Source organism: Xenopus laevis, chromosome 3S, assembly GCF_017654675.1.
Source record: "Xenopus laevis strain J_2021 chromosome 3S, Xenopus_laevis_v10.1, whole genome shotgun sequence".
NCBI classification, from domain to species: domain Eukaryota; kingdom Metazoa; phylum Chordata; class Amphibia; order Anura; family Pipidae; genus Xenopus; species Xenopus laevis.
This window is the reverse complement of record NC_054376.1, coordinates 62,736,467-62,759,248: the sequence shown is the minus strand read 5'-3', so window position 1 is coordinate 62,759,248 and position 22,782 is coordinate 62,736,467. Positions and strand designations below refer to the sequence as shown.

At 38.4% G+C, this 22,782-nt stretch overlaps 1 protein-coding gene across 6 annotated transcripts in view; it reads left to right on the top strand.

Moving 5' to 3' along the window:
• LOC108713014 (SH3 and multiple ankyrin repeat domains protein 3) overlaps positions 1-22,782 on the top strand; it is a 188,728-nt gene that overhangs the window by 14,241 nt on the left and 151,705 nt on the right. For 4 of the 6 annotated variants that reach the window (XM_041588398.1, XM_041588400.1, XM_041588401.1 and 1 more), the window contains exon 2: positions 15,820-16,017. The exons of 1 other annotated variant lie outside the window; for it this stretch is intronic. The gene's annotated coding sequence lies outside the window, so the exon portion shown is untranslated. The remainder of the gene's footprint in view (positions 1-15,819; positions 16,018-22,782) is intronic. One more of the 6 variants, XM_041588399.1, reaches the window with a different exon arrangement.

Below are 22,782 nucleotides of genomic sequence, written 5' to 3'. Positions count from 1 at the left end.
ATAAGGAGAAAATAATTCATAGATAAAGCTTGAACTGAAATGGTGGCAATTTTCTTATGCACAGATTTCCTGTCACTTAGCCTACTGAATGGCACTTCAGTCAGCCTGTCAGAACCCAAAATGGCTGAGCAGAGCACAATAGCTTTCAGTGAAGTGAATAGCAGTTTCATCATGCTGCTTACTGTGGGCCCTCTGAGACCCAGTGCTTAACGTGACTGCCCACCAACTCCTGGCCTCTTTAACATAAATACTAACTTCAGTGCTAGTCCTTCTCACTCTAGTGGATACCAGCCAGATAATTGAGCCACATATGTCTCTTGCAACAAATAAACTTCTTTATTTACTCCCAGGCAGGCATCTTCTGGTGGTATCAGTAGTAATTCACTCGAATAGCATATGAAGCATAACAGAGCACAGCTTGTGAGTTATGAAAGAGCATGCAGAGTTAACCACACTCTTGTGAATGAATCCCTCGCTGGAGGTGATTTACCACCTTCTGCTAATCCTATTCCCAGTATTGGCAATCCTGAAGGTGGGGTGTTGCTCCTTGGCACCATATCCCGAGCTCATCCTACACTTGTGATTTGATCACCGTGGGGTCCTAACGCCACCAAACTCCTCTATGGAGCAAAGAGCTGCTGAGCTAATTTACCCTGAATCTATCTTTTTCTCATAGAGCATCTATAACCATAAACTGCTCACTAAATGAATCCTAACTAGGCCTAGCAGCCTGCCCAGACTCAAACCCACCTAGTCACTAGGTGGAATCAAGGAAAAGAGCCCTGAGCGTGTGTGCTCTGCCTTTTATTTACCTTAATGCTGCCACCTACTAGGAAAACACAGAATTGTATCAGTTTTACCATCAAAGGAAATAAACACCCAGGGGTTACAGAGGGAAAGCTGCCTGAGAAAAATACAGCTAACTCTCAGGGTTTCTACAAGTGCTGTGCCCACACCTTAATGTTTTTAGGGACCAGCATTATGATATTCATTACACTACAATTTATATGATTGTACTTTCCAACAATGGGCATTTAAGGAATTGGTGGGCAGGGGTAGAAACAATATTGTCGGATACGGTATCTAAAAACTTTGCACACTGCTCTGTGGGTAAGTGCCTTCAGGATTTGCACTCCAAAATGGAAATGAAGGACCTGACCTTTCCCAATGTATGCTGTGATGGGCTCTACAGTACTCTTATCATGAAAGACTGTCTGGTGAGTCCCATAAGTATCTCTCACCCCTACCAGTATCCTAACTGACACATCATTCAGCTGAGGCCACCTTCTGCACCTTGTGTCGGACTGCACCTAGAAGCAAGTGCTTTTAGGATAAGCACTCATACTGTATAGCTTTCCATTTTCTGGGTTCTTGCCAATAACCTTAGAGCTCAGCTCTCAAGTCGTATGTATTTAGCATTCTCCTCTCAGCATGAGGCATTAAGGGACTTTATGTAAATTTTAGCCATGTAACCACACTATAGCCTATGTATCCACGCTGCTTATTGTTCATTGAGGTGCTTGTGCCTATACATGACCCTCTGCATGCTCTGATAAATCCAACATAATTGCAAACATTAACACAAAAGAACACTGGAATTAACAGCTCATTGACACAAGAGAACCCTGAAATTAACACCAGATTTCATGTGCCACTAACTCTAGGGTTCTCTTAGAGCAGGTTGTATCTACACACACAACTGATTGAACACAGTGGATAATTTAAGTCTGCATTGATGAACCTCATGGAAGTTGTGGTACACCCACAATAATGCTAAAATTTGAGGAAACCTGACTGACGACGGCTGTTGGAGGATGCTGGGAGTTGTAGTTTAACATAAGCAGATGTTCCAGAGGTTGGACAGCATGGATTGAAATAGGTTTTTTGTCTTTAGATTGGGGCATTGTGTAGTCTTCATGGCTTATCTGGGACCATCACTTCTCTAACCCTGGTCCTGTCTGAGAGTTGCCCACATATGACCCATATCTGCTATTAAATATACAGTGCTCCCCATTAGGTTCTCTGACTTGCCTGCACTTGTGATTCATCCTTACTGCCCCCCAAATCCCTAGGCCAAGGCTCTATGCTCATATCTCATCACAGGACTGCTCTATTCAAACTGAGAATCTCCAACATGATACACACAGTCCATGCAAACAGATGTACACACAGCCACCCAACATTGCTATAATAATGCCCGTATAGTGCACTTCCCTATATAGTACAAGCTTTTCATTCCCTACCAATACAGTCTTCTTCCTCCATCCCCTCAGCAATTCACTCAATGTTCTCTCTAAACACACGAATAAGCTCCTGACACCCTTGTACACATCTTTCCTGCCTACACAATCAGCTCCCAATAAGAACACACCATTTGGACATTCACACAGTTCCTAGAACACATTCCCTTCTTTTCCCTTCATAGCAATGTTTTCTTAAGTCACATACATTCTAATACATACACCCCCTCTCTGCTATCACATGCAACCTCTCCCCCTTCTGCGCAGCAACATTTTTCCTCAACCCCCAGACGCATACACACATCATCACACTCACTCTCAGTCTAACTGATATCTGCATCACATTTTCACTCCACTCTCACTTTTGATATCTTTTACCATCTCCTTTTAAACACACACCTGCCCCCATTCCTGGCATCACCTTTACTTTCTCTTTCCCCATCTCTCGCTCTTTTTTCTCACAATCCCTATATCCTTATTACCATGGTGATGCCGCTCTGAGCCTCTTCCTGATACCGGAGAGAAGGTAAAAAGAGAGAGAAGAGAATGAGAGAGAGGTAAGCAGAGAGCAAGCGACGGGTAGAGAGGGCATGAAACAAGAAGGGGTAAGAAAAAGGGGAGAAACATGGAAGGCTGAAGGAAAGTACTGCTAAAATGTTGCATGAGAGTACCCATAGACAAGAGAAGACATGCATATGTGATATAGCTTGAGTTTCTGTGCTGAGTTCTAAAGGGAAGCAGTTAATATGTGGCAATAGAGAGAATCATGGCAAGATATGGAATAGCAGGCAGAAGCAGAAAGATCTGAGCGCACCAGATGCTTCTCCTTCTGTCGCACTATGTGGTATATTCTGCATGTGACACTGTGAGATGAAGCACAAACTTGTCCTAATTTGTGTCTACTGTGGTCCTTTACACGCTTGTGCAACTGTAAAAATGTGTGTATGAGAGCATCTTGGCAGCGATTTCTTTTCGTCTGAGTGGGAAGGAATAGTATGTGGCAGTCTTATCTGTGCATGAGGAGGTGTGCAATGCACTCTTTTATCCAATACTGAATTTTATTTGCACACCAACGTGCAATTTTAACTGCAAGTATACAAATTATTTCATCAGTAGATGTTGGTCCACTAAGCTGCTATTATAAAGCATATTTATTCCTCCAGCTTTTAGTAGAACAAAAAAGTATGTATTGAGAAATCCATCCCATTAAGGCACAAATAATCAGATAATAATTGTTTAATTCAAAGGGAATATATACTTTATTAATTATTGCTGGGGACCTGGGGAAATCCAGATAAAGGGGCTGTACACTTTTTTTATATGCAAATAGTATTAACTTTCTGTATGTTTTAAAAGTAGCTACGACATTGCTCTTTGCAGTTATGTCCTTCTCCATAGAGTTGCATGGATGTGTGCATTTTGTTTAACAATAGATAGCATTGTATTGGATTACTGAGCATGGTTCTATCTATCTATCTATCTATCTATCTATCTATCTATCTATCATCTATCTATCTATCTATCTATCTATCTATCTATCTATCTAATCTATCTATCTATCTATCTATCTATCTATCTATCTATCTATCTATCTATCTATCTATCTATCTATCTATCTATCTATCTATCTATCTATCTATCTATCTATCTATCTATCTATCTATCTATCTATCTATCTATCAACACTCAAGTGCTATGGCACACCAGGAAATTAATCGCCAGCGATAAATCTCTGCTTAGGTTATTAATCTTTTTTCCCACCCGCAATAATGTGAATCGCTGGTGGTAAAACCCATGTGTCACTTTAGTCTTCTAAAATCTCTTGAAGTTGCCAAGAGGAAACTTCAAGAGATTTTGGGCGACTGAAGCGACATATGGATTTTACCACCAGCGATTCCCATTATTGCAGATGGGAAAGCTTTTATAAGAGATTAGTTGTCTGCAAAAGCAGAGATTTATTACTGGCAATTAATCTTCTGGTATGCCATAGCCCTAAGGCTAAGGGTAAGGGCACACCTGGAGATTCGGGGAGATTTAGTCGCCCTGTGACTAATCGGCTCTTCTTTGGGGCAACTGATCTCCCGAACTGCTTCCACGTGTCTTCCGTCTGCTTCAATGAAAAAATGCACTTGCTGCGCTTCGATTTCCGAAGTTTCCTTACGGGTAAAATCTGGGCGACCTCGGAAATCGAAGCACCACAAGTGCGTTGGCGCAGGCGTTTTTTCATTGAAATAGACGCAAGACACGGGGAAGCAGTTTGGGGAGATTAGTCACCCAAAAGAAGAGGTGATTAGTCGCCAGGCGACTAAATCTCCCCGAATTGCCAGGTATGCCCTTACCCTAATGGCACATGAGGCCTCCTTATAAAAATCTGCCCACCTTGTTAGGTTAACCCCCACAATACTTCACTGTACCATACCTCCCAACATTTGAAAAATGGAAAGAGGGACAAAAACATCAGCCATGCCATGTACGTGGCAAATTTTGTTTAACCACTCCTATTTTATGGCCACACCCTTAATTACCATGTTCAGTTTACAAAATGTGGCAGGTTATGAAAGTTTGAACACATTTCTGGGAGTTTTAGGGCCATGTTTTATGTATTATAATAGTTTTGCGAATGAAAGTGAAATTGCCCTTTAAACTGCTAGTCTCACTTCTCCCAAGAGACTTGTTTATCTTAAATAGTTAAAATTGTATCTTTGCTCATCTTACATTGTTACAAATGTGCATAAGTGCAGCTGCTCAGTTTTCTGGGCTCTCTGCCAAAAACCCTCTTATTTTAATTAAGTTTCAGAAATGTTGTATTTTTTTCTAGCATTAGTGCAGGAGATCAAAATGAAACTCCAGACTTTTTAATAAAAAATTGGGACTGCAAGCTGAGCTGTCAAAATCAGGACTGTCCTGCAGAAAACAGAACAATTGGAAGGTTTGCTGTACTGAAGGCACAGATCAGCTATTTCAAGCAATTGTCTCAAACACATAGCCATAGTTGAATATATAATTGCCCAGTCAAAGCCCTGATCTCAGTACAGCTGAGCATCTATTGAACTATATTAAATCTAATGTGCACAAGTCATCCAAAAAACTAAACAACCTGGAAATAATCAGATGGCATAATGGAGCAAAATTAATCGCAAACAGTGTTTTCTTCAGTGCATACAAATAAATATATAGAGGGAGAGATTTTTTATTCAGTAGAAGAAAAAAATTAGTCAAAGGCAAGGTATTATAAATGAATGTAAATATGCAGAGAAGGAAGGTTCATGTTTCTGCATGCCCGGTAAAACTATCAGATAATGTAGCTGACTTATAAACATGATATATTTTCCCTTAAAGGGGACCTGTCACCCGACATAAAATCTATATAATAAAAGTCCTTTTCAAATTAAACATGAAAACCAAATGATTTTTTTCATTAAAACGTTAATTTAAAAAGCCCTTTAAAAGTCTCAGCTGTCAATCATGTATTGCCTGTCCCGCCTCTATAACTTAGGCTCTGAAAGAAGGTCTTTAGGAGAAAGTATGGCGTATTATATGAAAAATAAAAAAGGAAAAATAACCCTGCAGTTCCCCTAATACTTTCTTGTCCTGAACATAGGACAGTTTGTGGAGTTTTCAGACACAAAAGATCTGCCTTATCTTGTTTTGCTTTTCTAATCATAGCCTTTCCCATAACCCCATTAACTGAATAAGGAATACTCAACTGTACAAAGATATGCTATATGCTGGATATTTGTTTCTCTTCCATGACAAAGGGTCACCTCTATCTGAATAATTCTTTGACAAATAACTTTGACAACAAACTGGCAGATGTGACCTAACATAAGATTAAAATGAAATTGTAGAAACTTCACAGTGTTTCTTTCACAGTTGTTAAGGTGAATCAGTGACAACAGGAAAATATTTAAGTTGAAGTGTAGAAAAATTCCAAAGTATGCTTTGTAATTATGTTAAATGTACATTTCAGCATGCAGTATGATTACAATGTCTCAGAAAGGCCATCACATTGAATGCACCATAAATCATAGGTCTTTGAATACCATTGACATATTATTATTTGAGTTCAGTCTTCTACTTATCCTTCCCAGTCCAACACTACATAAGTCCTTGTTGAGTATTAAAACTCAGTGAAAAGCAACTGACATAAAAAAGAACCATGCAGATGGCAAGTAATCATGTAGTAACCATGCAGATGGCAGTGGCACACTAACTTATCTCAATTATTTTGTATTACCATGCTTTGGCAATTATCAAGGCCTATATCATGTGTATTTACATTTTACTGTATCAGATGTAGCCAATGGCATTAAAAATATTTTTTTGTTATATAAAATCTTCTGTGCCAATTACTATTAAACAAGTGCAAAGTGCCCATTAGGCTTCAGATCTGCAACGTACCCCTTTATTTTTCTGACATGTTATTGTTCTAGCCTATGCAAATAAAATACACAAATGCATACTTTATGTCACTTGTAAGACTGTAAAGCTTACATGAAACAGCAAGGAATGTATTAGCTCTGGTTTGCTGTCAAGCTACATGTTCTGTCAAAGTATGTAAGAACCACTCTTCCTGAGCCCCTGAGCTTCCTCTGTGTAAATGTGGAACAGGAGGTATGTGATGAAAGCTAGAAATAAAATATTTCAGGTCTTTAGAGGCAGGTACTTAAAGGAGAACTAAAGCGTAACTAAATAAGTAGGCAAAAATGTTTATTATGTACCGTATGTATCATTATGTTTTGGGCTTCTGTACCAGCCCAATGCAACCACAGCCCTTTAGCAGTAAAGATCTGTCTTCAATGACACAGTAGCTCCCCATCTTCTTTTCTGCAGATTCACTGCACACGCTCTGTGCTGCTGTTACTTACTGAGCTTAGGGACCCACTCACAATATACAGTACACATAGAATATAAATGTCACAATATAAGGCTGATTAGTAATTAATACACATAATTACTACATGGCAGCAGAGAAACCAGTGCAACTAGCACCAGTATTTAATAAATAGCCCTGTAGCATCAGCTTATATTACAGACCAACCTCATTTTCTGCTTGATAATTTGTGATAACCCCTAAGCTTAGCTTCTCAACAGCTGCTCAGAACCCACTGAGCATGTGAGTGTCACAGACACTTTCAAAGATGGTGACCCCCCTGTGACAAGTTTGAAATCCTAGCTCATTGTTGCTATTGTAAAACTGAAACTTTAGGCTGGTGCAATAAGTTCAGTATATAAAATATGCCATTTTATTCATTTTTAGGGTTTAGTTCTCCTTTAAGTGCAATGTAGGAAGGTCATCCGAAACCAAACAAATGTACCTTGAGAACAACAATAGTTTAAAAAACAAAAAAAGAAATGGCAGATGTGTTCAGTGGTTCAATAGAAAAACCCAATGGCACACGGGTCTGCTGAAAGACTTGAAGTGTTTATTGCGCAGAGCGGACCCCTTTGTCAAGCATGCTTGACAAAGGGGTCCACCCCGAAAAGTTGCACCGGACTCCGCAATAAACACTTGAAGTGTTTCAGCAGACCTGTGTGCCATTGGGTTTTTCTATTGGACTACTGTTAGGAGGTGGCCAAACCTCCACCTGTGAGCACCAGGCATCTCTGTACCGTCTATTGGGTAGGGTGTGTGAGTTCCTACACCGTTTGTAGATCAGTGGGGTACATAGAATTCATGTCTCCTATTGAAAATAAGACCAAACTTTTTAAAGATAAAATAATTTTTATGCCTTGATAAAACTCTGTATGAAGACTGGGTAAAAACTGCTTGTATGGCTGCTGAATCTTCTTCTAAGATCCTTATAACACTTTACCTTTCCACCAATAAGTTTAAAAAGCATTCACTGAAATTACCTTTATACTCCAACAATTTCTTCCTCAGAAAATGAGCACCTAGAAAACCCACTGCCGCTAGGGTTTCCTCTCCTTGTTATTATTACAACTTGGGTCATTTAACCCAGGGAAAGCAAAAAGAATAGCACTACCCTAACTACTGTTGCTTTATTAAGCCCTTAGGGTGTTACAGTAATACGATCACTTAAAAAGACTAAAAAAGAAAAAGATTGCTGTGTCAAAAGCACATAACCTCAGGATATTGTAATAATATGAATAGTTAATTGCATGATCAGCTGGTTGATAAATTACATATCTTGCATGAACAGAGGTGAAGCATTAATGAATTTATATTCAACCATTTCAAGATATGTAATCTAACGTCTGGTTGATCTTGGAGGAAATGAGGTAGGCTTTCTTCTCTCTCCCTGTTACACAGTCACAGTTCTTCCACCTGCTTCATCTTTATCGTTTCACTACTTTGCAGTTCACTTCATTTGGCTCTTTTCTGTATCATTTGACATATGTCAAATGATACAGACCAACCTCTCATCTTTACAACAATGCTATTTTACTTTCTTATTTAATTGCTCAGACACCTGTAATGCCTATCGGTGTGCCAGGACCCAGATACTTCTGCACATGCGTATCTCTGACATGCACCATCCCACAGTTCTGTGATGTGCAGTGTTTCTTCAGATGTATGTATCATAACCTTTGTACAAATTTTTATGCCAGGGCATCATTTCCTTGTGTCAACCTTGGGTTTGTTATTATTAAAAATATGGGGGAGTCTATGCTGTGGCAGTAGGGTAATAGGGACGTGCCCAGTTCCATGGCACCATAATTCAATTAAACAAAATATTTGCCCCAAAACCCATAACTGGTAAATAATACAAAATTTTTATTCAATATTACTTCATGGCATATTAAAAATGAGTACATACTGACCCCATATAACCCACCTTACATGTTTCGTACCCTCCGGTACTCAATCATAGGTGTTCATGCCTTTTGTATTTAAAAAGTCAGTTTAACCAATATTTATTTTCTCAAGTTGGATTTTGTTATCAAATCCTGCTCACACCTTTGTTTATTGTGTGCCTTTGCCTCCTGACCTAACCTCTAGCTTGATCCTGACTGCAACTCATCCTTGTCTGTACCTTGTCTATCTCTGGAAAGTTCCAAGGCCCCAAAAGATTGTTGGTGAAGACCAGTTCCAGCATGGAAGAGAGCTGGTTTATTCAGCTGCCTCACAGATTTAATTATTAACAGACTGTTAACACCCCTTCCCTCATAAAAATGACTTAAAAATTCCCATTAACAATACCTGCTGACTCTAAGCTCCTTTAGGTGACATCATCCCTTGTATCTCAGTACTCTTATTCCTTTACTCATTCTGGAGGTAACTCCCTAGAACTTATATTCTCTAGATTCTGTTTCCACATTCACCAGCACTGGCCACTTTCCTTGTCAAATTGTATCCCGCTACCCCATCCCACCTCCTCAATTACATTTTCAGGCCCCCTACACAATTTTGTGTGTTTTGTGGGTGTGCTGTAGGTAATCCGCAACCACCCCATGTGGGCCCTATGTTCCCTTGCCCCCTCCTCCACAGGATCTGCCCCCCCATAGTTACATCACTATCCTAGATACACACATATCATGACTTACAAAATCTAGATAAAAAGCATTTTGCATTTATTTATCTACTCTAACATATCTACCAACTACTGTCCTAATTTATCTAATTTACAAGACACAAACCTCTGCCCTTAATGAGCTTTCTTCTACCAAGTTACAACCCATAACAACAACTCTAACCTTGGCATACAACTTAAACCAGAGCTTTCCAAAGATGGTCACAAACTCTTGAGTGCTGCTGACAGAAGTCAGAACTAGAATTTTGCAGGTATAAATCTAGTCCATGTTTCTATATTACCAGCCCTTTTTTCTCAAAACAAGCCTACTTTAATACACTCATAAGGTCTTTAGTGGAGTAATTGCCTTCCTTACTCTTTCTTTTGGATTTCTTTAAAGCTCTGTCCTATGTCCATTTTATCATTCTGTTTGAATGCTTTCTCCCTTGGCCAGTATGTCAATTCATATGGTTTCCACTACCAGGTCTACGATGATGACACTCAAATAAATATATTTCTTTTTGGATGTACATTTTTTTGTCTACGACAGAAACTGTCTTTTTACCATCATGTTACTCATCTTTTACCCATCAAACATAACATCCCAGATGTTAACTATATAACAAATACTAACTATCTAACCAGGGCTAGTGCCTTGGCGTTGCCAACAATATAAAACAGTATAAATGTAAATATAAATAATATAATATTAATAATATAAATATATAATATAATATAAATATATAATATAAATAATATAGAATGAAAACAATATGCAACAAAAATTCTAAAAAAATCTCTTTTAACATCACATATTGACCCATCTCTATTTATCAACCTACCCCACTGAAAACTATAGTCCATAATGCATGCAGTTTTCAGGCACATACACCTCATCGGTCTTTTTCTGCCATGCCATTTCATAGACTGGCTTCCTTACCATTCAGGTCATCTGGCTCACCCGGTATCTCTAGACTTCATTTTTTCTGAAGTTGACCAAAGTTTCCACACAAGGCAACAGTGGGTGACTTCAGAAAAAGCAAAGGTTTTCCCACCAGTGATTTACATTATTATACGGTGGGAAAACATTTTTGGGAGATTGGTCACCATCAGTAGAGAAGATTTATAGACTAATTGGTCTTTGCTGGAGTATACTGTATACATATTTATATATATATGCTGGAGCACTCTAGGTTGCGGAGAGCAAACCATTGATTATGTGACATGTATATATAAAAGCATTTAGCCTTACTTTGGACCTTAGTTTGCCAAAGGGCAAGGTCAACCTGAAATTGCCTACACATATTATGGGAGCCAATAAACACTGTTCCCTGCTGCTGTATAAATATAAGTATATTAAAGACTGAATTCAATTTTCATCATGGCACAAATAATATAACAAAGGGTGTAGCCCAGCAAAATTCCATATGCCAAATAGTATAAAAATATTTCTCTTTGAAGATCAGAAATGAGGCAAGGAAACAATCCAAATGAACAGATGATTCTAAAGGCATCCAGGATATGCAAAGATGCCAAGAGGATATGCAATAATATTCATGGAAAATCTCTAAAGACTGAAGAAAGAAATAGGAGGATGTTCCTGCATTAGAGACCCACAGAAGGTGGGTTGCCAAGTACCTAACTGGCTGATTATCTAACTGGCTGATCTGTCAGAGATATAAATATAAGATCCATCCAGTGTATCAAATATGTATAGCTCTGAGAGATCAACCTGTTATTGTATTCCATTGCTCAGAACTGAAAATAAAGTCAGCTAATGGTCTCTACTGGTATGTGTGGGAGAACAACAACTAGTAAGAAAATGCAAGCGGGTTGTACTTTTCCAAGGATACATACAAATTACTCACCAAAAGAGTGAGTATTTGTTATCCACAAAGGTGGCAATAGGAGATAAGAAGATTAAAATGGAATTGTAAAAATGCCTTACAACATGGTAATTGGTAAAACAAAAGCCACAAAACCCCTGGCAGAGCAATCACTTAGCTGCTGCTGGATTGGTATAATGCTGGATATATTAACACTGAATATAAATGTATTCATTTGGTTTACAGTGATTTGGGTAATGCACTGCCTTCGTGAAATGAGAACTATAGATACAAACCGCCATATTATTTAGCTTTATTTATATAAAGCTATTTATATGTGGTTGTTTTTTTTGCCTAAATAACCCCAAATCTATCTGTTAGCATAAGCAGGGCGGTCCAAACATTAATCATATATACAGTGTATACATTCTTGATATAAGCTTTAAAACCAGTTATGGTTGAGATTCAGGATAAATGGTAATTTAATTTTCTAGGAATTCCTAGTAGTCTTTTCTAAAGTTGAAGATTTGATATGAATATCTACTCCACTCTCCACCCACCGGAGTGGTATGATTTTCTGTTGCTTTTAAAGCAGAGTGTATAAGCTTTAGCATAGTTGCTTTATAAAAGTAAGTTATGGTAAATAGATCTTGGAGTTAAGTTGTGGCCTGGGCTTTTCCCATGTCCACACAAGCCCCACCCATGAGCCAAATGTTTCACCTGTTTCTTTTTCCAACTACTTTCCTCTATTCATAGTTGTAAACTTTATGTCAGGGTATATGTGCATGTTTTGCAATCCTTCCATTGGCATTTATTCCAGTATATAATGGGCCAGTGCCACTCATTCTGTGTTCCCCTGTATATTGTTGTTATAGGGTTGATGTTGGCATGGGTTCAGCAAGAATGCAAGTTATGCAGTCAGAGGAGTCTTCTCACTTGCCACTATGCAGTTAATGTTGAACATAGTAATCTTATGGCATAAGTGGACATAAAAAAATAGAAAGTCACCTTAGGATTTGCTGATTTGTAATGTGCATGTAATTCGTACAAATCAATCTTTTTAATGGAAATTGTCCAATATGTTTGCATTCAATCACAACAAAATGAATCATCCTTAAAGGGGACTAAAACAAATTACAGGCAAATAATTTCACAAGGCTACAATACAGGCTGAAAGATACACAGCATAATGACAATAAGTAAGGTAACAGCCAGCTTGTTATCCCCTGCAGTTTCATATCCCACTGAGTCTTTCACAAGCTTAAGGCCACTAGGCAAACAATTTTAAGGGCTTGTAGCACAAGCTGAAACATGCAACGACCCGATGGACACTAAGATACAGGGAACAGCATTGCAGGTTCAGCTCTTCTGTCATGGGGATGTTGTACTGCAGGGCTGGTTGAGCAGCCCTGTGTCCCAGATACAAAATCACTTGCAGTTTTCTTTTTATCACTTACTGCTGAGCCATTTTATATTGCTTTACAAGTACATAAAAAAGCATGTCTTCTAATGTCACTTGTGTGCATTTTGTATTTCATAACTATTAACTGATTCGCTTGTATGGTGCCCAACCACTCCCACCATGTCATGTTACATTTATTGTTGGTCATTTCACCAGCAGATGGCTTACTCCGTGATTTTATAATAAGCAAACGAAAATATCAGTTTTATATATTTTGGATTTGATATTTTATTTGCTGATTTTAATGAAGCAATACAAATCTATAAGGAACTTAAATCTTTAAATATTGCTTTTCAATTTTATAAATACTAGGAAAATTTTTGTTATTCTATATCGAAACCTCTATACTATTAGTTTTCCTTATATGATAAAATGAAAATGAAAGCAATGAAATTGCAGGTTGCTATGGGTAACTTCTCTTATGCAATTTAGTACCTATGATAGTACATTAGCCTCACTGACAGCAAGGTGGCATTGTGCCAAATTGCCACATTAGCAGAATAAATGGTAGAATGGTTGCTTAACTTTACTAAATGCAATATATAATCTATTTTTCTTCAGAAATTTTAACCAGTCATTATAATGCTTTATGGCAGATTTTTTTTTACAGCTCATGCAGCTTTGGTAACAGTTTATGGGAGGGTTATATGAAGGCTATTTTTACCTATATGTGGACCTTGCTAAGTAAAGGAAGAATTATAGAGGTGTGTATATAGTGCATCAAAATAAAATAATACATATCCAGCTCAAAGTCCAGTAGCTTGTGTTGAATAGTAGGTAGTAGGTATGGATAGTAGACAGCAGAATACAATTGAGTAGCAGATTATAACTGGATATTGTGCACTGCAATGTATTTAACTAGAGCCAGCCCAGGTTCCTTAATCTCAACTACTTTCTATCTTAACATTTAAAGATTTATACTCACTTTAAAGATTGGTACTCAGTTGTAAGTGAACAATTCTATGTTTTGATACCTTTAGTTTGAGTAAGATAATATTTTGGAAGCATGAGTGACCATGTTTGCACCTGCTATATTTTTTTTCTTTGATTCTTATGCTCTGTCAGCTTGTGGCTCAAGGCCTTTTTTGCCATGAACTCAAACATATGTCCACTTGCAACTGTATTTCCTCTGTCAATGCTGTGTATGTCTCTATTCTGTCTATATATGCATTTATGTAAAGCTGTTAGAATTACACCAACTTATTGCTTTGTGTTCATGTTTTTGGTTTTGTGCAGGGCCTTAAACCTTTCATGCGGTATATATATCTAGCCTCCTATTGAGTTTGTGTTTCTATTTGTAATGCAAAATAGCCATAATGAAAGATGGCATTTAGTCTCATGAAGCCCCGCTCACGATGTGTATAAAGAAAACAACTTTATCCATATTATAATCAACCACTGCTTGAAGAGACATACCATGTTCTCCTCCATACCAATAACATATGTTCTGTCTGCTTAATCTGGAATTGATCCAAGGACAGAGATTTCAGCCAAGTTTGCATGCATGATTTGTGTCACTTTAATAATTGACCCCTTTCTTTTTCTACATTGCATTGTTTATTGTTTCTTCTGGTTGCCTGTACAGGTCCATACATCAAAGCCAAACCACATACGTACTGGCTTCTTTCATCTTTCAACATTCTCTCCCAATTCTTCTGACCTACACAATACGCTTCTCAGCTGTCCTCACCAAGAATTGCCATGGGAGGATGCTCGCAGTGTGCTCCATAGTTTATGTGCAATGCTGATGCTAGGTCCAAATGGGACATGACCACTGACATCATTTTTGAGTGAAAAGGCTATACTCTACCTTGCCACATGGAGTGTCAGTTTAAGGTTTCACCAAAAGATTGCAACACTGCTGTTATTGTTAGTGATAGACTATTGCAATGGGTTGGTGGTGGTTAGTGGTCCAACATTTAAATAAAGTTATGGGGATATTGTATGTACAAATTTGTAAATGGGACAGTCGCTTTACACAAAATGACACCAGAAATATTTATATCTTAAGCTGGCATTAATGGTGTGTTGGAGGTGGACAGGAACCTGTTAAGCAGCATAAAGTCTGCTGGTGCTGCTGCTAAGTAATGAGTAGGAGGCTGGCACAACTCAGTTTGTTTGTAAATGGGAGGGCTGGCAGCTTGACTAAAGTGTCATTGTTTTCAATGGAAAGAAGGTAGTCTTGTAAAGAAATCTGCAGATAATAGGGAATAGCAATACTGTCACTGTGGCCGACTCTTTTATAGAAATACCTATACTTTTTGAACAATAATTCACGAGCGTGGGGGTATGTAGTAAATCATTACTTGATATCAGGTTGCTGCCTTGTGTATCATAGATAAGAATCCCAATAACAGACTCACTCATGAACTTCATAATATTGTGGAAAAATTGTGAAAATTCTTGTCTATGTTTTAAGTTTCTTTTGGGTGTCTCAAGACAAACCAAGGGAAAGGGGACCGAAATGTTGAAAAAAATTTTTTACCGTTTTTTCTCCATATTATGAAGTCCAGAAGTATGTCTGTTACTGGCATTCTATACTTTATGTATAGATAACTGTTGCCACATGGGGAAGGCAAGGAGTGGCTTATTGATACTGTCATTGTGTGGGTGCCTCTTCTGTTACTATACAGTATACTGACTTGTACAGTTTATGTCAATATAACTGCTTCTGAATGGTAAAAAGCAGCAGACACTGATTAGAGTGCCACCCACGCCATATATTGGTTAGCAGTGTGCATGAGATACGCAACAGTCACTGTGTGCATACCTTTACTGTCCTGTATAACTAAAAGTATATTTTCTCTGACTTTCAGGAACCAAAGTCCAAACGGCTGTGAGCGGGATCTGCAAGAGGTACACAGCTGTGTGTGTCTCTCTGTGGACTTTATATTTCCTCTGTTGGTATTTCCGTGTTTTATTTTGGCTCAGGAGAGTGGCTTCATGGTCAGTGGGTCAAGTCACATGTTGTTATTCTGTCACGTGTCAGTGGAAAGTAATGATAAGTAGCAAAGGTGAGCGCAGTCCCATTTCTCAGATACATAAGGATATTGGTCCTGCTTAATAAAGTGTAGTTAGATTGTCATGTGCTGCTATAGTGGTAGGTGCAGATTCTGTCCATTTTTTCAGCTGCTGCTACATTGGGTCAATAGATATAACATAGCATGAATCTTGCAACATGCAGTTTCAAACACAAAGTAATTGTGTTGCTGTGCTTATAATATATATATATATTTATATATATATATATATATATATATATATATATATATATATATATATATATATATATATATATATATATATATATATAGTATAGTATAGTACCATCAAATTTCAGGAGCCTGTATAAATTGTAGTTCATCACATTTCTGTCATAATGTTTACTTTAATGAAAGGGCATTTTTAATTTAATCACTTAACCTAGTGCAATCTATTTCTGCAAATACTGCTAACAGCTAATACTGTGGGCCCCTAGGCTAGGCTGCAGTTGGAAACCATTGGTCTAAATACACACATAGTGGGGGACCTATAGTCAATTTTGCAGATGGAGGCTGGGCATAGCATAAACGTAAATAATAATGTGCCATCTGAATGCATCTTTCAAAAAACTATAATAAATGAAAAGTGAATTCCAGTTATGGCTTTGGAACATTGAAGCACCCACGATTTCTGTTCAATAATGCAACTTTATTCCATTTTCAGCAGCAGGAAGCAATTCTCAGAGATTAATCCCACTAATGTGCCTATAAAAAAGAAAATCATTTTAAGATCATTTTTACCTCTATGGGAACCTAAATTCTATGAGCCTCAGTTCACAGACAGTTGCTGCGTCATTAACGGATCCAATCATGGCAAGTGAACTTGATCAAAATACTTGTGAAGGAAAAGGAGGTTCGCCCCCATATTTAGTTGATTTCTATGTGTGCTGCTCCAGAAACTTTCTCTTTTAAAATACCAAAACTCTGATTGCACCCATCACTGTCCTTAAATGTGGCCCGCAATAAACATGCAAAAGATAATAAAGCCTTGTAAGTTACACCCCTGAGAAACATTAATGCAAAAAGAAAAACACAGAACCTCTAAGCCATTATAACAACCATAAAAGCTATTTGCCAGCATCAGCTACCAAGTACTGTGTTATTGCAGTGAGGTTTGGGATGCAAAACTACCCAAAAGGGACAGCAAGCTTCAAAGAGTATATGTGCCTCTATCTTTAAAAATGAGCTTGATGTTAGGGGAACAACTCCCTTGTAGTAGGTGGAAATAAGAACTAGGCTGCTTAAATCTGCTGCTTTCTGTTTAAAACCCCCCCTATGCATGTCCAGTCACAACACAATTTCTAACATGTTAAACTGCTGGGTATTTGCAGGATGAGAGTAAAGTGCAGGAAAGGGCACTAACTTAAGAAAAAAAAATAGGGATATACTCTTCTTGCTGAATGATAACACCTGTGCTACCATTGACAGATGCAGAGGAAAATGCCTGTAGAGAACCAGCAACTACTATGGCATGTAAGAAAACAAATGTTTTAGTTAATGGGGTGATTGGTAGATCCCCTAATTATCATGTACTGTAAGTATTACCACAGTATTCTATAAGCCCCTTGTATTACTCCTAAAATAAAAGCATAAGGTAACAATAAAATAACCACAGGATAGGGCAGTTAGCTGATTATTTTAAAAGCAAGCTAAAAGACAAAAACAGATACATCGAAAACTGTGCTTCTGAGTGTCAGCTGTTTGAAAACTATGGGACCAGGAGGAAAAGATGGGAGGGGGGGGCTACATTCTTACCTGCAGTTCTGCATAATTCTGGAACTGTAGCAGCGGGATTGTTGAAATTATATTTTTATAAACTCTGTTGTTACAAAGTTAAGTGTTAAAAAGGGCCTGACTAAAACGCTGAATCATAAAGAAAGATTTGAATGCAAAAAGTCCAAAAACCTCCCTGCCTCAGAAAAATACAAGAGCACCAAATAGTGTCCCTTGCATAACATATACAAAAAAGATATATGCTAATAAATTTTGCCTAATGTAAATGAAACCCCCGGGAAGCTCTAAATGTTTTTACAGAACTTTCAGCCCACTGGGTAACACTGTGATTTGCCCTAGATGAAGACAGATGTATCTAAACTGGACCTACTTGCTACAGCTTTGTTTTCCATGTTACTATGATGTACAGCCCTATTGAACAAAAGGAGCATAGCTTAAAAAGTTCATTAAAGGAACAGTAACACCTAAAAATCAAAGGGGCAAATTTACTTACCTTCAAAGTTGCACTTTGCCAGGCGTAGATTCGCCAGGGCTGTGCAAATTCATGAAGATCCGAAGTTGCGCACAAGTTGTGCGAAGTTGTGCTAGCGATGTTACGATCAACGGTTCGAAGTTACGATAGCGATCGGAAATTTGCATACAGCACGAAATAGAAGTTTGAATGGACGTGTATGCTGCAGCAAATAATACTGCACAAGCCCAGGGAAACTTAATAAAATTATATAGAGGAGTTCTTATGCCCTACACATGTGCCCACAGTATAGTTTAGGTTCCATATGTTAACAAAAGTAGGGGGGAAGGAGGGTACCCTAAAAAAACGCCAGTGTTTTTTGGGACTTGGAAAAATCTACTCTATTGCACTTCGCCTGGTCAGACCTGGCGAAGTAAACTCTGGCGAAAGAGGTAACGTTCAGAAAAAAAATAATAGTAAATTCGCGTAATTTTGCCCCTTCGCCAGAGTGCAACTTCGCCTTGCGTTAGGCTGCGAAGTTGCGCTAGTCTATCTACTTCGCTAGCGAATTTTCGCCCAGGACACTTTTAGTAAATTGGCGAAGTGGCAAAATGACGTAACGCTGGCAAATTTTTGCTAGCCTTAGCCACTTCGCCGGTTAGTGAATTTGCCCCAAAGTGTTTTAAAGGAGAAGGAAAGCTACGGAGGCATTTTACTGCCAATGGATTAGCTGCAATAGTGGAAGCTAGAATGCTATATTTATTCTGTAGAATGTTTTACCATACCTGAGTAAAAATCTCTAGAAGCTCTCTGTTTGTTTAGGATAGGAGCTGCAGTATTAATGTGGTATGACATCACTTCCTGCCTGAGTCTCTCCTTGCTCTGGGCTCAGATTACAGTAGAGAAGGGAGGGGGGGGGGAGAGGAGCAAACTGAGCATGCTCTTGCCCAGGGCAATGAAGTTTAAGCTGAAGGCAGGAAGTCTGATACAGAAGCCCATGTGTACACAATAAAAGGAAAGAAATGCTGTGTTTCTTTTGACAGGGGACTCAGAGCAGCACTACTTTGGGGGATTACTGGTATATTTAGATGGACCTTTCTGATAAGGCTTACTTAGTTTTTACCTTTCCTTCTCCTTTAAAAGAATGACAATATAATGTACTGTTGCCCTTCACTGGTAATACTGGTGTGTTTGCTGCAGAAACACAACTATAGTTTATATAAACAAGCTACTGTGTAGCCATGGGGGCAGCCATTAAATTACAGTAGACAACAGAAAAGTTCTGAAGAATGCTATTGTATGCTACTGTGCTTATCTGCTGAGTATCCTGTGCTTTTTCTCTTTTTTCAGCTTTGAATGAAAAAGAAGTAGCCTGTGTATTGGTGACATTTGGAGGTCTGTCCAAGTTGCATATTTTATCTGTGGCGATCTTCCTCAGCCTATGGGTAGATTATTACCAGATAAGGAAGTGAGAAGAGCCATAGCTATTCCTCGCTTCTTGTCAGGTTCACTCATTGGTGCTGTCCCCACAATCTTGGACTTCTTCCTTAGACCCCAAAATGTACTTCTCTTGTTGCTTACCTCAAGGTGGCCACATCATGAAAAAAATCCAGCATCCAGATGTTTCAGTGTATGGCCATCTTAGCACAAGGTTAAACCCCTTCATCCAAAAGAAACCTATCTATGCTGGTGGCATTAAAATTTCCAGCACTGCATTCAAATGAATAGAAAAGCATGGTGCTAGGGATCACCAGCAGTGAAAGGGTTAAAGTTATTTTTGAAAATAATGGACATCCTGAATACAAATGCAATTAAAAAAAAAGCAGCAGTATTCTTCTCCAGTCATCACTCTACAATACTAAGGGGCAGATTTATCAAAGGTCGAGGTGAAGTTTCGAAGTGAAAAACGTCGAATTTCGAGCTATGTTTTGTGTACTTCAACTTGGGAATAGTCATACTTTGATTTGAATTTGAAAAAACTTTGAAAGGTCGAATTTTTTTGAAGTACTGTCTCTTTAAAACTTCAACTTCGACCATTCGCCACCTAAAAGCTGTTGAAGTGCTGTTTTAGCCTATGGGGGACCTCCTACAACCTGTATGGAGGCAATTGGGGGAGTTTGGGAGATTGAAGGTCGAAGTTAAAAAAACTTTGAATCGAAGTACGAACGTACGATTCGAAGTAGGCCAAATTCAGCCCACTTCAACCCCCAAAAAACTTCGACCTCCATTCGATTCCATCAAAGCTGGTGTTTTCAGGCATTTCAAATGTCAATACTGGGTCATTGACCAACATCTTTGTAAGAATTACTTTTTCTTGATAGCATTTTTTTCAGTTGAATAGTTTGCAAACAGTACATCAGTAACAATAGTAATACTATTAAAATACCACTTTTCTAAGATTTAAGCTTAATCTTTAATTATCCATCCTCTTATATGTCCCAGGAGCTGCTTACTGGTGATTAGAAGGTCAACAAAAAGTCAGTCCTCTTTAAAACCCACAACCAAGCTTACCTGGTGCGTTGTCATTATAATTTAATAATATAAACCCACACTGCCCCTCTCTGATGTCACCGAAGGGGGCTGGGCAAGAGTGAGTATATAAATAAGCATGCTCCCAGGGCTTTTAACAAAGTCAACTAATGTAACAAATTGTAGCATGTTAAAAAAAAAAAATTAAATAAATAAAAAACAATTGCAAAACATCAGAATTTCCGGGGAACTTAACTGAAAAAATATTTGGAAGATGAAGTACTCCTTTTAGGCGTTTTCTTTTGCTAAAGAGACAGTAGGTCCCATAACAGAGGAAGTTCCCTTACTAAGATTATACAGACTGTATAGTTTGTATCCTGTGCATAGTTTGTAGTCATAAAAGTAAACTATGCAGCACCTAATTGCATCCAGGGCTTACCTCATATTAAATCACAGAACTAAAAGATACACATATTGTACCCGTATTCTGAAAATATTCATTGCCTTTTCGCAAATGTTTTAATAGCAGGAGTTATAAAGGGGTATACTGTGTTTTTTTCTTGCCGTTCCTGCTGCCTGTTTGTTCTGAATTGTTATAGTGTAGCAGGATGACACAGTATAGTGTAACTACATGAAATATGTAATTCTCAATTCACATGGGACCATTCTGTTCAGGGAAGCTCCGATTTCCCTTTCATAACATGTATCTTAGATTAGTGGGATCTTCTTACTGTATAAATAAACCACTGGAGATTACTCCAGTCCTCATTTGGGGTGTCAGACCACCACGTGTTCTATAGTTTGCCTAGTGACTTGCTATCCTAATGAGAGCTGAGCACTGATGGTACAATAGAAAGCTTTAAATAATGCAGAAGTACTCGCATTACCAATACAACAACTTCTCACATCTCCTTTATGCAGATATGCTCTACAGTAGGATGATAGTTTATTCCAACTGTTTATTCCAACAGAACAAGGTTAAGTTTAAGTAGTGATTTAGGAAGTGTTGTATAATATGGCAACAGCAGACACAAAAATATATATAACTATTATACATGGTAAAATGTAAGTAAATCACATAGGCAACAGTACAAGGTACATTAGGAACTCAGGAACTTTGGTATTCAGGAACTTTGTCATTTGTAGGACAATTTGCTGTGGGAGACAAAATACACTGCATGCCATTGCCCTTAGAGCTATATTCTAATTCATATTCACAACTGTTTGTTGTAAATGTTAATGAAAGTTTCAAAAATGATCCAGTGTGGTAAACATGAGTTGATCACTATTTTGCTTTAATTGGCGTAGTGCAGTACCCCAAATCCTTTGTGAAAGATTCTGCCGAATACCGAACTGAATCCAAACCCTAATTTGCATATGCAAATCAGTGAGGGGGAGGGAAAAAGAGAGCCGCGCACGAAAAATGTTTTACTTCCTTGTTTTGTGACGAAAAGTCACGTGATTTTAAGGATTCGGTTCGGCCAGGCACAAGGATTCGGCCGAGTCAGAATCCTGCTGAAAATGTCCGAATCCTGGCCGAATACCGAACCGAATCCTGGATTCGGTGCATCCCTAATAACTACTATGAATTGTTGCATGTACATAGCCACTATTTTCCCAGCATGCCTTCTAATCAATTATTAAAGGTAAATCTATTCCCTTCTAAACTATAGACATAGCAAACACATCACAGTGGTGGATTTATTCCTAGTGATAAAGCTCCCCATAGACACGACGATTCTTCTTTGGTGAATGACCGATTTCAGTGCAGTCCGACCAATCCATCAAATTATCGTGCGGTTAGTGGGATTCGAATGATCATACATCTTACAATTTTTTGGCCGACATCTGTCAGAAAATTGATCGGGCAGGTTTAAAAATCTTTATGGTCCCAGTGCAATCTATCTATTTTTGCAGGGCCAAGCAGCAGTAACGTAACTAGAGGGGGGCGGGCCCTGGCATGGGACGCGCAGCTGGGGCCCCCGCCCCCCTCCGTACGCCCGGAATCGCCTGGAAACGGTTGCGTGCTAGCTGCCGGGAGGGCCAATTGTGTAAATTGGTTAACACAGTATGATAAATAAACC